Source organism: Sus scrofa, chromosome 5, assembly GCF_054392235.1.
Source record: "Sus scrofa isolate SSC_HxYL_T2T_F1_AM1 chromosome 5, Sscrofa_HxYL_maternal_Yorkshire_Landrace_v2.0, whole genome shotgun sequence".
Taxonomy (NCBI): domain Eukaryota; kingdom Metazoa; phylum Chordata; class Mammalia; order Artiodactyla; family Suidae; genus Sus; species Sus scrofa.
The window spans coordinates 13,332,822-13,345,000 of NC_139387.1; the positions used below are offsets into that span (position 1 = coordinate 13,332,822).

Consider the following 12,179-nt stretch of genomic DNA (forward strand, 5'->3'; position numbering starts at 1 on the left):
TGCGCATGACCCTTGGGGGCACCCATGGGTGCCCCGTGAGAGAGGGTTTCGTTCAGGCAGAAGATGAAGGTGTCTCGGGGCGACTGACCGGGAGGCATTGAGAAGTAGCTGCCTCCGGGTCTCTGTTGCTTACCATCTCTGCGATCCTGGCTGGGCTGCTCAAGCTCACTGAATTTTCACGTTGTCAGTGCTATGACAGAGATAATAAAAGCTACTTCACATGCCAAGCGTTGGCCTGGCATCCAAGGTTCCAGTCTCGCCGCTTCCATCCTCTCTCATGGAAAGGCTCTTCAGTTGCTGAAGCTGAAACATGAAGATCTGCCCGCTCTTCAGTTGCTGAAGCTGAAACATGAAGATCTGCCCGCTACACGGGCTCCTCCAGAGTTGGCGGCTGAGGATATCTTTAAAGTTCTAACCCCACTTTCTTGTGTGACTGATTCGGATGCTGGGGCCCCAAGTGATGAGTTCTTCCCATTTTCCACGCAGTTCATTCAGCTTGGAGTTCCGTCGTGGCACAGTGGTTAATGAATCCGGCTAGGAGCCATGAGGTTGCGGGTTCGATCCCTGCCCTTGCTCAGTGGGTTAACGATCCGGCGTTGCCATGAGCTGTGCTGTAGGTTACAGACGCGACTCAGATCCTGAGTTGCTGTGGCTCTGGCATAGGTTGGCAGCTACAGCTCTGATTAGACCCCTAGCCTGGGAACCTCCATATGCCGCGGGAGCAGCCCTATAAAAGGCAAAAAAGACAAAAAAAAAAAAAAAATCATCCAGCTGTACGTGACCTGTGGGTTTGTGAAGAGGCTGGGGCTGTTTGTGGCCCACCATGGGAAAAATTGGATTAGGGAGTGATAAATCAAAAAAGAGTGCTTGATCCGTCTGTTGAAATCCCCCATCATTCGGGGCTCCTGGAGTTCAAGGTAATGCCAGCAGTGAAAGCCGAAGAAGGACGGAGGGAAATCAAAATGTTGGCTCAGTTCTGCCAGCGAATAAGTGAATGCACACGTGTTGGGGCAAGATTGACTCTCTCAGGAATTTACTAGAGGTGCTGGAATGAGCTAACTGAGTAGGTCTTATTACTCTGGAATGTACGGAACTTGGATTTGCAAAGCGCTGCCTTAACCCCTCCCTAGTTATTTTATATGACAAGGGTCAGCACTGCTGCTCAGGTTTTACTAAGCAGAGAGCCCCTGCTGTCCTCGCAGAAGTTCATCGTGGGTGGTTGTTTTTTCAATTCAATGCATTTTATTATTATATGGTTGTACAACCATCATCACAACCTCATTTTAGAACATTTTCATCCCAAACCCCCAGCCCATTTCCCCCCCCCCCCCCGCCCGCTCCCCACCTGTCTCCTTTGGTAACCGTAAGTTTTTCAAAGTCTGAGTCAGTTTCTGTTCTGCAAATAAGTTCATTGTATTTCTTTTCTTTTCTTTTATTTATTTATTTATTTATTTATTTTGTCTTTTGCCTTTTTTGTTGTTGTTGTTGTTGTTATTGTTGCTATTTCTTGGGCCGCTCCCAAGGCATATGGAGGTTCCCAGGCTAGGGGTTGAATCGGAGCTGCAGCCACCAGCCTACGCCAGAGCCACAGCAACGCGGGATCCGAGCCGCGTCTGCAACCTACACCACAGCTCACGACAACGCCGGATCGTTAACCCACTGAGCAAGGGCAGGGACCGAACCCGCAACCTCATGGTTCCTAGTCGGATTCGTTAACCACTGCGCCACAACGGGAACTCCTCTTTTTTTTTTTTTAGATTCCACGTATAAGTGGTAGCATATGATGTTTGTGTCTTACTGTCTAATTTCACTTAGCATGATAATTTCTAGGTCATCTGTAAATGCCATTATTTCATTCCTTTTTATGGCTGAGTAATATTCCACTGTGTATATGTACCACATCTTTTTTTTTTTTTTTTTCTTTTTAGGGCTGAATATGGAAGTTCCCAGGCTAGGGGTCAAATTGGAGCTGCAGCTCCTGGTCTATGCCACAGCCACAGCTGTGTGGGATCCGAGTGGCATCTGTGACCTCCACCATGACTCATGGCAACGCCAGATCCTTAACCCACTGAGCGAGGCTGGGGATTGAACTTGCGTCCTCATGGGTGCTAGTCAGATTCGTTTCCGCTGTGCCACGGTGGGAATTCCCTGTACCACATCTTCTTTATCAACTCCGTGGGTGTTTTTTTCATGCTTTAACCATGCCCCTTGCTAGGGAATCTCCTGGGCCACCACTGCCTCTGTCACCCTGGCCCCTTTCTGACCACTGGGGGTAGGGGTACCAGTGACCTGGCAGATCTGGGTAGCAGCTGGGCCAGTTTTGACACAGGCTCATTTGCACTAGGTCGTTGGTCCTTGTGATGCAGCAGGGCAAGGAGTGTGGAAGGCTGGGGATGGTCTCGGTGGTGTGGAAAGTGTGTAAGCGCCTGCTCTGCGAAAGTGGGGGGGGGGGGCGATGTTGCTCTGTGTCCTGTGTCCATCCTGGTTATTTGGTCCAGAGGGCTTTGGTGGCATTGGCTTAGTGTCTCGGAGAACAGGTCCCAGAGGTCACCGTCGTCATGTCCGCACGTCCTCCCCGACTTCAGGCCCCTCTTTCTTCCACTGCCTTTTAAGCCCTTGTAACCATGTGGTGTAACTTGTCTTTGAACCCTCCAGGCTCCAGCGTGGTGAAATCGACCCTGTAGATTGGCCTTCCTCAAAATGGGATTCACGGCTTTGCAATCCATTTGTTCTGGGAGAGGGAGCTGCTATTTCAATGATACTCTTTAAATTGGGGGCTTCTATTTTTGAGGATAAATAATAAAACAAAACCTTGTTGGGATTCTTGGCTGCGCTCATGTGCAGCGGAAATAGGATTTCATAAAGTGAGACCTGTGCTTTTTAACTGGCTTTCTCCTCCCCCTTAAAAGGGTCAGTTTAGTACCCACCTTTGGGAAACTCCATCGTCCTCATGGTTTTACCTTCCGGTTCTCAGCTTCCTCTCTAGGGGATGAGGCTCAGGTCAGCCTTGCCACACAGATGCTCACCTTCCCCTCGAGTTCTCCCCCTGCTCCTGCCAGAGCCAGAGCCACATCACACAGGGACTCCTGGGGGCTCCAGGGCTGTTGCAGGCTTCCGGCCGTTTGCTGGACAGGAAGCCGGATAGGAAGCCAAGCACGTGTGCCTCATGCGTGGGACTCCTTTTTCGGCCTCAGGGGGCTGGGACCTATGCTTCTGGAAACCCGGCAGATGTGGAAGCATCTAGAATGTCAGACTCTCCATATGGGAGCCTTTTGGGGAATGTCAGCACTAGTTGGCCTCGCAGCCTGTGTTCCCTTTATTGAATGTAGAAAAGGCCACTTATTAAGTAGAAGGGGACAGTTTGGAACGATAGCATTCACGCTTTGCTAAAGAGTATGCTGACAGGTCGCGGATTTTCCCCTCTTCTGTCTGTCCTTCTGCTTCTGTATGTCCTGCCCACAAAAATGGTGCCCAGCAGGCACACGTGTGGGACAAGTACCTGCCTCCGATGTCTGTGTCCTAAGGGGGAACAGAAATGTTCCCCTGAAGGAGCTTCTCAGCATTTGAAAGCGAGATCTTGCTGAAGGTTCAGATGCAAACATCTTCAGCTGTAACATCGGGGAGCTTAGGTCCAGCTTCTGCAGAGCAAAGAAGATGTCCATTGCCTGCTGCACTCACCTGACCAGGTGTGGCTGGTAAGTCTGGGGGGATGAGCCAGGCCACCAGGACGAGGCAGGAGAGTGACCCTCAAGTCCTGGATGGCAGGGATCCGACCTGACTATGGCAGTGATGGATCTTGGCTCTGTCTCCTCCAGCTGGGGGACCCTGGGCAAGTCTGACGTCTCTTTTCTCACGTGAGCCTCGGTTTGCCTCCGTGAAAACTGACATAATCCCAGCAGTCTCGTGGGCCTGTGAAAGGACTCACATGACAATGTACTTCCAAGTTCAGCCCTCTGAGACCTGTCCGCGGTGTAAGAGCTGTGGATGACCGAGCTTTGGATCAGGACTGTTCTTCCATCTGACTCGGGACCCAGATATTCTGAAAAGCATGGCAGGTGGGCCAGGTCCAAAAGGCTGTGAAATGATACCTTTTGCTTCCGCTTAAACCATGTGGTGGCCACCCAGAAATGCACTCTCATTAGCGTGGGTGGGCACAGTTTGGAGTGCTTGATTAGCCCAGCAATTAATAAAAGTGGAGAGGTGACCGTGGGTATCACCGAGCTACCATTGAAAGCAATGCACTTGGCCTCTCTCCATGCAGACAGATTGGTGGAGAAGCAGCCTGTGGGGAGGAACCCGGGAATGTAGAAAAAGGGAATCTGGTTGGAAAGAGGGACTCAGAACGAAAATCAGGCCGTCAGGATGGGCTGGTTTGATGATTTTATTCAGACAACAACAGATAGCTATTAAGTCATTCCTATGTGCTCTTTCCTGTGCCAGGAGCTAAGCTATACACATGGACAAGGCAGGGCTGCTCAGGAGAGACTCAGGCTGTCCTGGAGGTAAGACACACATAAGCCATGAATTCTAATACTTGGTAGAAAGTATGGGTTAGATGGGGCTTTTAAGTTCATGAGTGACCAAAGGAAGGAATGATGGGTTTTTTGTTTTGTTTTTAGGGCTGCACCTGTGGCATGTGGCAGTTCCCAGGCTAGGGGAACTATAGCTGCCGATCTCCACCACAGCCTCAGCAGTGCAGGATCTGAGCCATGTCTGTGACCTGCACCACAGCTCAGGGCATCGCCAGGTCCTTAACCCACTGAGCGAGGCCAGGGATCGAGGCCAGCAAGGCCTCATGGATTCTAGTCGGAATCGTCACCACTGAGCCATGATGGGGACTCCCAGGAATGACTGGTTTTATGAAAAGGGAGAGAGTGGCTTTGACTTTCCAGAAAAGATGATTCGAGCCAGACCTTGCTGGAGGGAAAGGGCACAGGGGGGCCGCAGGAGCAAAGTTCGGGAGGTGTGAGGTGAAGCTGGTGTTTATAGTTGTGCATGGGAGCTGGGGTCAAGTGCCAGCTCTGCCGTTTCCCAGCTGGGTGACTGGGCGAATCTCAGAGACGTCCAGGGAGTTGGTTTGCTCATCTGTAAATGGGCATAAAGAATCGATGTCGGAGTTCCCGTCGTGGTGCAGTGGTTAACGAATCCGACTAGGAACCATGAGGTTGCGGGTTCGGTCCCTGCCCTTGCTCAGTGGGTTAACGATCCAGCGTTGCCGTTAGCTGTGGTGTAGGTTGCAGACGCGGCTCGGATCCCGCGTTGCTGTGGCTCTGGCGTAGGCCAGTGGCTACAGCTCCGATTAGACCCCTAGCCTGGGAACCTCCTTATGCCGCAGGAGTGGCCCAAAGAAATAGCAAAAAGACAAAAAAAAAAAAAAAAAAAAAAAAAAGAATCGATGTCTCCGGGAACATGAGGAGGATTCATTTCTCGTTCACGTGTGGCACAGGACGGCTTGGCCCAAGGTGCCCCCTCTGGTAGCAGTTAAGAGCCCTGAAGTGTCCCTGGGTTCCTTGAGGGTGCCCTGCCTAAGAAGGAGCTGAGACTGAAATGTCGTTTAGGGCCAGGTATCAAAGGCAGGGCAGTATCCCACGTCCCGATCTCACCTTTGCAAACGTTTGTCCCCCCTTGAGGTATCCAGCAATCTTACCCTTTAAAACATAGCCACCCGGGAGTCCCCTGGCGACTCAGTGGGTTAAGGACTCAGCATTGTCACTGCTGTGGCTCTGGTTCCTGCCGTGGTTCGGATTTGATCCCTGGTCCGGGAACTTCTGCATGCTGGGAATGCAGCCAAACAAACAAACAAGAAACCCCAGCCGCCTGCTGGTGATCCTGGTGACAAGTAGCTAAATGTTAGTTGTTCATTCTTTTCTGGGGTGACGGTGAGGGGAGGCCCTTGTTTCAAGGAGCAGATTTGGAGAAATAGGGAGGCATTAGTATCCAGTATCGGGAAGAGCTTCAGCTCAGCATCTTGCTAGACCTGGAGTTAGATTCTGGCTCCCTGGTGTGACAGCCACATGCCCTTAGGCAGGTCACTTAAACACTCCCAGGTTTAGTTTCTCGGTCCATGGAATGTGGTCTAAAATGTATTTATGTAGTGAGCGGAAACCTTTGTCTTAAAAACTGGGAAGAAAATTCCCTTGAAGGAGGGAACCAAGTTTGCACAGGAAAATACCTTAATAAGCTAGAACAGTGTTCCTAGTAGCCACATTTAAAAAAAAATAATAATGATAAGTAGGAGCTCCCGTTGTGTTGCAGTGAAAACGAATCTAGTTTTCTTTCTTTTTTTTTTTTTTTTTTTTTTGGTCTTTTTTTTTTTTTGGCATTTCTTGGGCCGCTCCCGCGGCATATGGAGGTTCCCAGGCTAGGGGTCGAATCGGAGCTGTAGCCACCAGCCTATGCCAGAGCCACAGCAACGCAGGATCCGAGCATATGGAGGTTCCCAGGCTAGGGGTCGAATCGGAGCTGTAGCCACCAGCCTATGCCAGAGCCACAGCAACGCAGGATCCGAGCCGCGTCTGCAACCTACACCACAGCTCATGGCAATGCCGGATCGTTAACCCACTGAGCAAGGGCAGGCACCGAACCCGCAACCTCATGGTTCCTAGTCAGATTCGTTAACCACTGCGCCACGACGGGAACTCCCGAATCTAGTTTTCTATGAGACTAGTGACTACGAGGTTGCAGTTCGATCCCTGGCCTCACTCAGTGGGTTAAAGATCCGGCATTTCCGTGAGCTGTGGTGTAGGTCGCAGACGGGGCTCAGATCCTGCATTGCTGTGGCTGTGGTGTAGGCTGGCAGCTCTAGCTCCAATTCAGCCCCTAGCCTGGGAACCTCCATATGCCATGGGTGCAGCCCTAAAAAGCAGTGAAAATTAAAAAAAAAAGTAAAAAGAAATAGATGGTTAATTTTTAATGATAATTGCTCAATGTAACCAACATATACTAAAAATTTTTGAGCTACTTTAATTCTCTATTTCAGACTAAGTCTTTGAAATCTGGCTTATATTTTACATTCCTAGGATAGCTATATGCGGTTACGGCTACCGTATTGGATGGTATTACCCCACTGAGTGAGGCCAGGGATCGAACCTGAGTCCTCATGGATGCTCGTCAGGTTTGTAAACCACTGAGTCACAATGGGAACTCCCTCCTATTTTGGAAAATGAGAAAACTGAGGCACAGAAAGTTTCAGAAATTTGACCCGGCGATAGCAGTCTGTCTCCAGAGCCCTGCTGTGCAAAAAATCTTGGAGGAGAAGAAAAAATATCCTAAAAAGGCTTCGGGCTTCCATTTAGCACGGACTTGGGTGACTTCCACCAGAGGGCTGTGGGCCAGAAAGCCTCAGGCCTCATCTGAAAAGTCATCGTCTTTGAAGCAGGAGCTTTCTTAGTCCCGGATCTGTGCCCAGGACACAGTACTTGCTCAGTGAACGTTTGTGGAAGTCGGTGAGCGTGAGCTGACAGCACAGCATAAAATCGTCTCTGATCTGCTGGGGGGCCTGCAAATACCAGTAACGCTGTGCCATTATGGCATGGTCTCATAAAGAAGCCCTGGGGGAAGAGGCCCAAGCGGCAGGGAGCCTGGCTTGTTCGGATCCAGAGTTCGCACTGCGAGCTGAGGACAGAGGCTTGTTTATCCATCCCACGCTAAAGCTTTTGTTTGTTTGTTTAGTACATTTAAAAAATTGAAATATAGTATATTCTACAAGCAGCCAAGTACAGAAAGTATGCAGTGGTGTATTTTTATAGGAAGTCCACCTATATAACTGGCTCTGAGATCAGGGAATAGGACAGGAGTTCCCGTTGTGGCTCAGCAGGTTAAGAACCTGATGGTGTCTCAGTGAGGATATGGGTTTGATCCCTGACCTCGATCAGTGGGTTAAGGATCTGGTGTTGCCTTGAACCTGTGGTAGAGGTCACAGACAAGGCTCGGATCCTGCGTTGCTGTGGCTGTGGTGTAGGACGGTAGCTGCAGCTCCAATTGGACCCCTAGCCTGGGAACCTCCATATGCCACAGATGCTGCTATAAAAAGAAAAAAAAAAGGAATACAGTATTACCAGTACCTCAGAGCCCTGCCCCCTGCCCTCATCACTGCCCCCTTGCCCTTCCCAAAGATGCTTGCTTTCCTGGCTTCGGACCCCATGGACTGCCCAGGCTTTCCAGTTAATTCTACGGATTGGAGTTGTGGGGGTCTAGTTTGTTACAATCCTGCAACCCTCATGATCTCCAGGATTTGGGGTTCTTGTGTCCATTGCACAGATGAGAAACTGAGGCTCAGAGGCCATGCCACCTGCCCAGGTCTCATGGCTCAAGAATGGAATAGTGATTCAGCCTCAGAGCTTCAGTGGCCAAAGCCTGTGTTTTTGGCCACAATCTATGTTTTCTTCTCTGATGTTTCGTCTAAAATCCCAGGGTTGAAATGACTGCCAGCCTGTGCGGTATTCCAGGGTGGCTGCTGAGATGCTGCTCCAGCTTTATCCTGAAGGCACGCTCCCGGTCCAGGGGGACTAAAGGCCACTCCTCACCTGCCCGAGTGACCTGGCAGCAGGAGGTGTCAGCATGTGGGGCAGGCGGGTTCCTCGCGGTCCCTGCTTCCCATTTCCGTTTGCTGCTGATAAAGACACTCAGTCCCCGGCCGGCCGGGGAAGCTTTCACTAAAATAGAGTCAAATGCCTCCCTCCGCCTGCAGTGGAAGTTCTGGGCTGCCAAGTGCAAGCCACATGCACTGGTCTGCTCTGGGGTCACAGCTGGGCTGCTGCCCCAAGCACCTTGGGTTTCAGCATCAGGCTGCAGGCCCCTTGCAATGGTTGGAGGTGGGCATGTGTATTTCTGGCCGAGGAGCTTTTCTCTCTGTGTGGCATGGCCTTCAGCCCCCACCGTTCCCTAGTCAAGAGGGACAGGTGGTGGCTGTCATTCTGCAGTTGGCCCCAGCCATGGCGAGATTTGCCAACAGTTCTGGAACGGACAAATCCCCCCAGCCTCTCTGGCCCAGAGAATGCAGCTTGACCCATAAAGCCACATGCAGGCAGTTCCCTGAGCCTGGCCTTCTCTCTGTGATGGGAGTGGACAGCATGCAGGAATATAAGCAATTACACTAGGCTCTGTGCCCCTAGGACTGAAATTTAATTCAGAAAGGCAAAATACAGTCACCTCTCTGGGGGCAATGGTTCGTCTAAAAATAAAGCCAATATTATTACTATAATCCTAGCGAGTGAGTAGCTGAACAATTTACTCTTTGCTGGCCACTAGGCCCAATGTCAGAGATTGAACGATACAGCCCAGGAGCCAGACTGTCTGGGGGTGAAGCCTGCATCCTCTGCTCAGCTGTGTGGCCTTGGGCGAGGCCTCGACTTCCCTGTCCCTCCGGGAAATGGGATCACAACAGTCCTTACTTGGTAGCGTTGCTGTGGGAGTGAATTAACGCACGTAAAGCTCTCAGATCACTGTGTGACATGCTGAAAGTCTTGAGAAATGTTCGTATGATGGTGATGATGAAGACGAGAGTGGGGTCAATGCCAGCCTTTCTGGGCGGTTTAATATTCAGAGTTGCCAGGTGAGGAATCCAAGGCACAGAGAGGGTCAGTTCCTGGCCCAGGGTTTCACAACCAATAGTCAGTGGAGGTAGAATTAGAACTTGGAACTGTCATGGTGCAGCGGAAACGAATCTGACTGGGAACCATAAGGTTGAGGGTTCGATCCCTGGCCTCACTCAGTGGGTTAAGGATCTGGTGTTGCCGTGAGTTGTGGTGTAGGTCACAGAAACAGCTCAGATCTGGCATTGTTGTGGCTGTGGCGTAGGCCGACAGCTGTAGCTCCAATGAGACCCTTAGCCTGGGAACCTCCATATGCCAAAGGTGCGGCTCTAAAAGACAAAAAAAATTTTTTAAAAAAAGAACTTGGAGCTGCCTGATAGCCTGCTTTGCAGTGAGTGCTGGCAGAGGCGTTCTTGGCTTAATTAAGTTTGGAACCCCCCCCACAAAAACATAGTTCCAGTAAGAACAGGACAAATGATAATTATTTTATGGCCCATTTACAATAATAAATATAGCTTCATGGGCATGGAGAGCAGAGTTGTGGTTGCTGAGAGAAAGGAGAGGGGAGTTGGAGGGACTGGGTGCTTCGGGTGAGTAGATGCAAACTATGCCACTTAGAATGGATAAGCAATGAGGTCCCGCTGTACAGCACAGGGAACTACACCCAATCACTTGTAATAGAACATGATAGAAGATGACGTGAGAAAAGGAATGTGTGTGTGTATATATATATATATACACACACACATATATATGTGTGTGTGTGTGCATATATATATATATATATATATATATGACTGGATCGCTTTGCTGTGCAGCAGAAATTGGCACCACATTGTAAATCAACTATGATAAAAAGGAAAAAAAGATTCAGAGTCAACCCCACAGATCCCTAAGGTGGGAGGGATTAGAACAACGTTCTTTGGCTTGTAGGCCTGATGTTTCAGGAAGGAAAAAAATGCAAAATAAATCCAGCAAAGGTCTACACTTGTTTATGTAATGTGCTTAGCTGGCAGTACATAATGTTGGCTCTTTAAAAAATAAAATAAAATAATAAACACAGCTGATGTCCCCTGAGTGCATTGCCCTGTTCCAGCTGCTGCATCGCCATCGCCTCGTTTGGGTCATGCCCTCCGTGGAAAAGTTTTGAGGTCAGATCAAATTAGAGGCACATCTTTTCTCACCACGGGCGGCCGTGCTCCTGAGAGAGGATGTGTGAGGACGTTTGCCGGGAGTCTTAGGAGCCAGGGAGACCTGCTTTCTCATTTGTGCTCTGTGTCCTTAAACGCAAACCATGCCTGTCACCCCAGCTGGCGGGGCCCTTCTGACCCTCGGTCCCTCTTGTGGCCCATCCGCAGCATCCACACCGACTCTTTAACAAAGGATCAATCATCCAGGAAAGATGAGGTTTCGGGTTTGACAAAGGCAGGACGGCGCAGGGCCGTCAGTGGGAAGAATGTGCCATTTTCTCATTTAAGTCCCCTGAGCAGAGGCAGGAAAGCAGAGGACCAGGGGAGAGGCATTAAGGAGAGAGAAAGACTTACAGAGTGGGGTAGGGAGCGGGGAGGGCAGTGGGTGACTTGCCCTGGGATTTACGTGACATGAGAAAGGGGGTAGTGAGACCTAGTGGGTGGCACACATGGGGGCGGGGGAGAATGTGAGATGCAGCCTTGGGAGGGGAGGGGCACAGGTGAATAGGAGCAGGGGCTCCCCAGGTCTCAGGGCCACCTGATGCAGCGCTGCTGGCGGGAGGGCAGAGTGGCAGTTTCCAGATCCTGATCTCATGCTCCTCGACCATGCGTGTCACCTCCTGGGCCAGAGAGGTGGTCTTGCTGAGCTCTGTCTGCTGGGTGACTCGTCCGGGGGCGACTGCAGGGTGGTTCTCCTGCATCAGAGCTTCCGTGGGGATGCCGGCCCCAGTGCCGGAGCGGGACACCCTTGGACACCATTCTGAAGCCACCACACCAGCAAACCTCACGGTGCCTCACTAGCCCAGGACGGCTGGAGCTAAATGGGGGCGTGCCTCTGTCGTGCACTGCTCAGGCCAGGGGTTAAAAAAAGAAACACTTGCGCGCCGATCCAAGGGCTTTTTGTGGGCAGGGCAGAAATAATAAACCCAAACATAGGGTCCAGGCGCTTCAGGCGTGAGCTCGTGTGTCCTCCGGGGCTGGATTCTGGTAGCTCCAGGAGATCATTGTGGCTGCCGGGCCAGCCAATGGTGTGTCCTCCTGGGGGGTGGCTGGAATCCCAGTTGCAGGACACAGGTGAGTGGGCATGTTTTCTGTTCAGAGATTTTAAGCTGATTCATAGAAAATGGCTTTCAGAATGGCCTGGCACCTCGCCAGGGCTCCACAGGTGGTAGTTGTTTATGGTAATGAACTTCTTCTGCACATGCATGGGGTTGAGGGAACTGGAGTAGACGGGAAACTAGCCCTGACACTCCCTGCCGACGTGTCAGGAGTGGACAAACCAGAGTGTGATGCGGTTGTGCTCTTTACAGACTCCGGGACTTGGGCTTGTTTGTTTTCTCAGCAAGGCCAGGTCCACCGCTCTTGACCATGGCCCCAGAGTCACTCCAGGAAGGCCAGCTCCTGGTGTGAGTGGGGGCTTGGCCTCTCTGTGCCCGCACTTGGCATCTGGTCCTCA

At 50.9% G+C, this 12,179-nt stretch overlaps 1 protein-coding gene across 4 annotated transcripts in view; it reads left to right on the forward strand.

Annotated features, from left to right (window-relative positions):
* LARGE1 (LARGE xylosyl- and glucuronyltransferase 1) overlaps positions 1-12,179 on the forward strand; it is a 593,475-nt gene that overhangs the window by 44,140 nt on the left and 537,156 nt on the right. The window contains exon 1 of one of the 4 annotated variants that reach the window (XM_021081478.2): positions 11,326-11,797. The exons of the other annotated variants lie outside the window; for them this stretch is intronic. The gene's annotated coding sequence lies outside the window, so the exon portion shown is untranslated. Of the gene's footprint in view, positions 1-11,325; positions 11,798-12,179 lie in introns of those variants that run through there. 4 annotated transcript variants of the gene reach the window in all.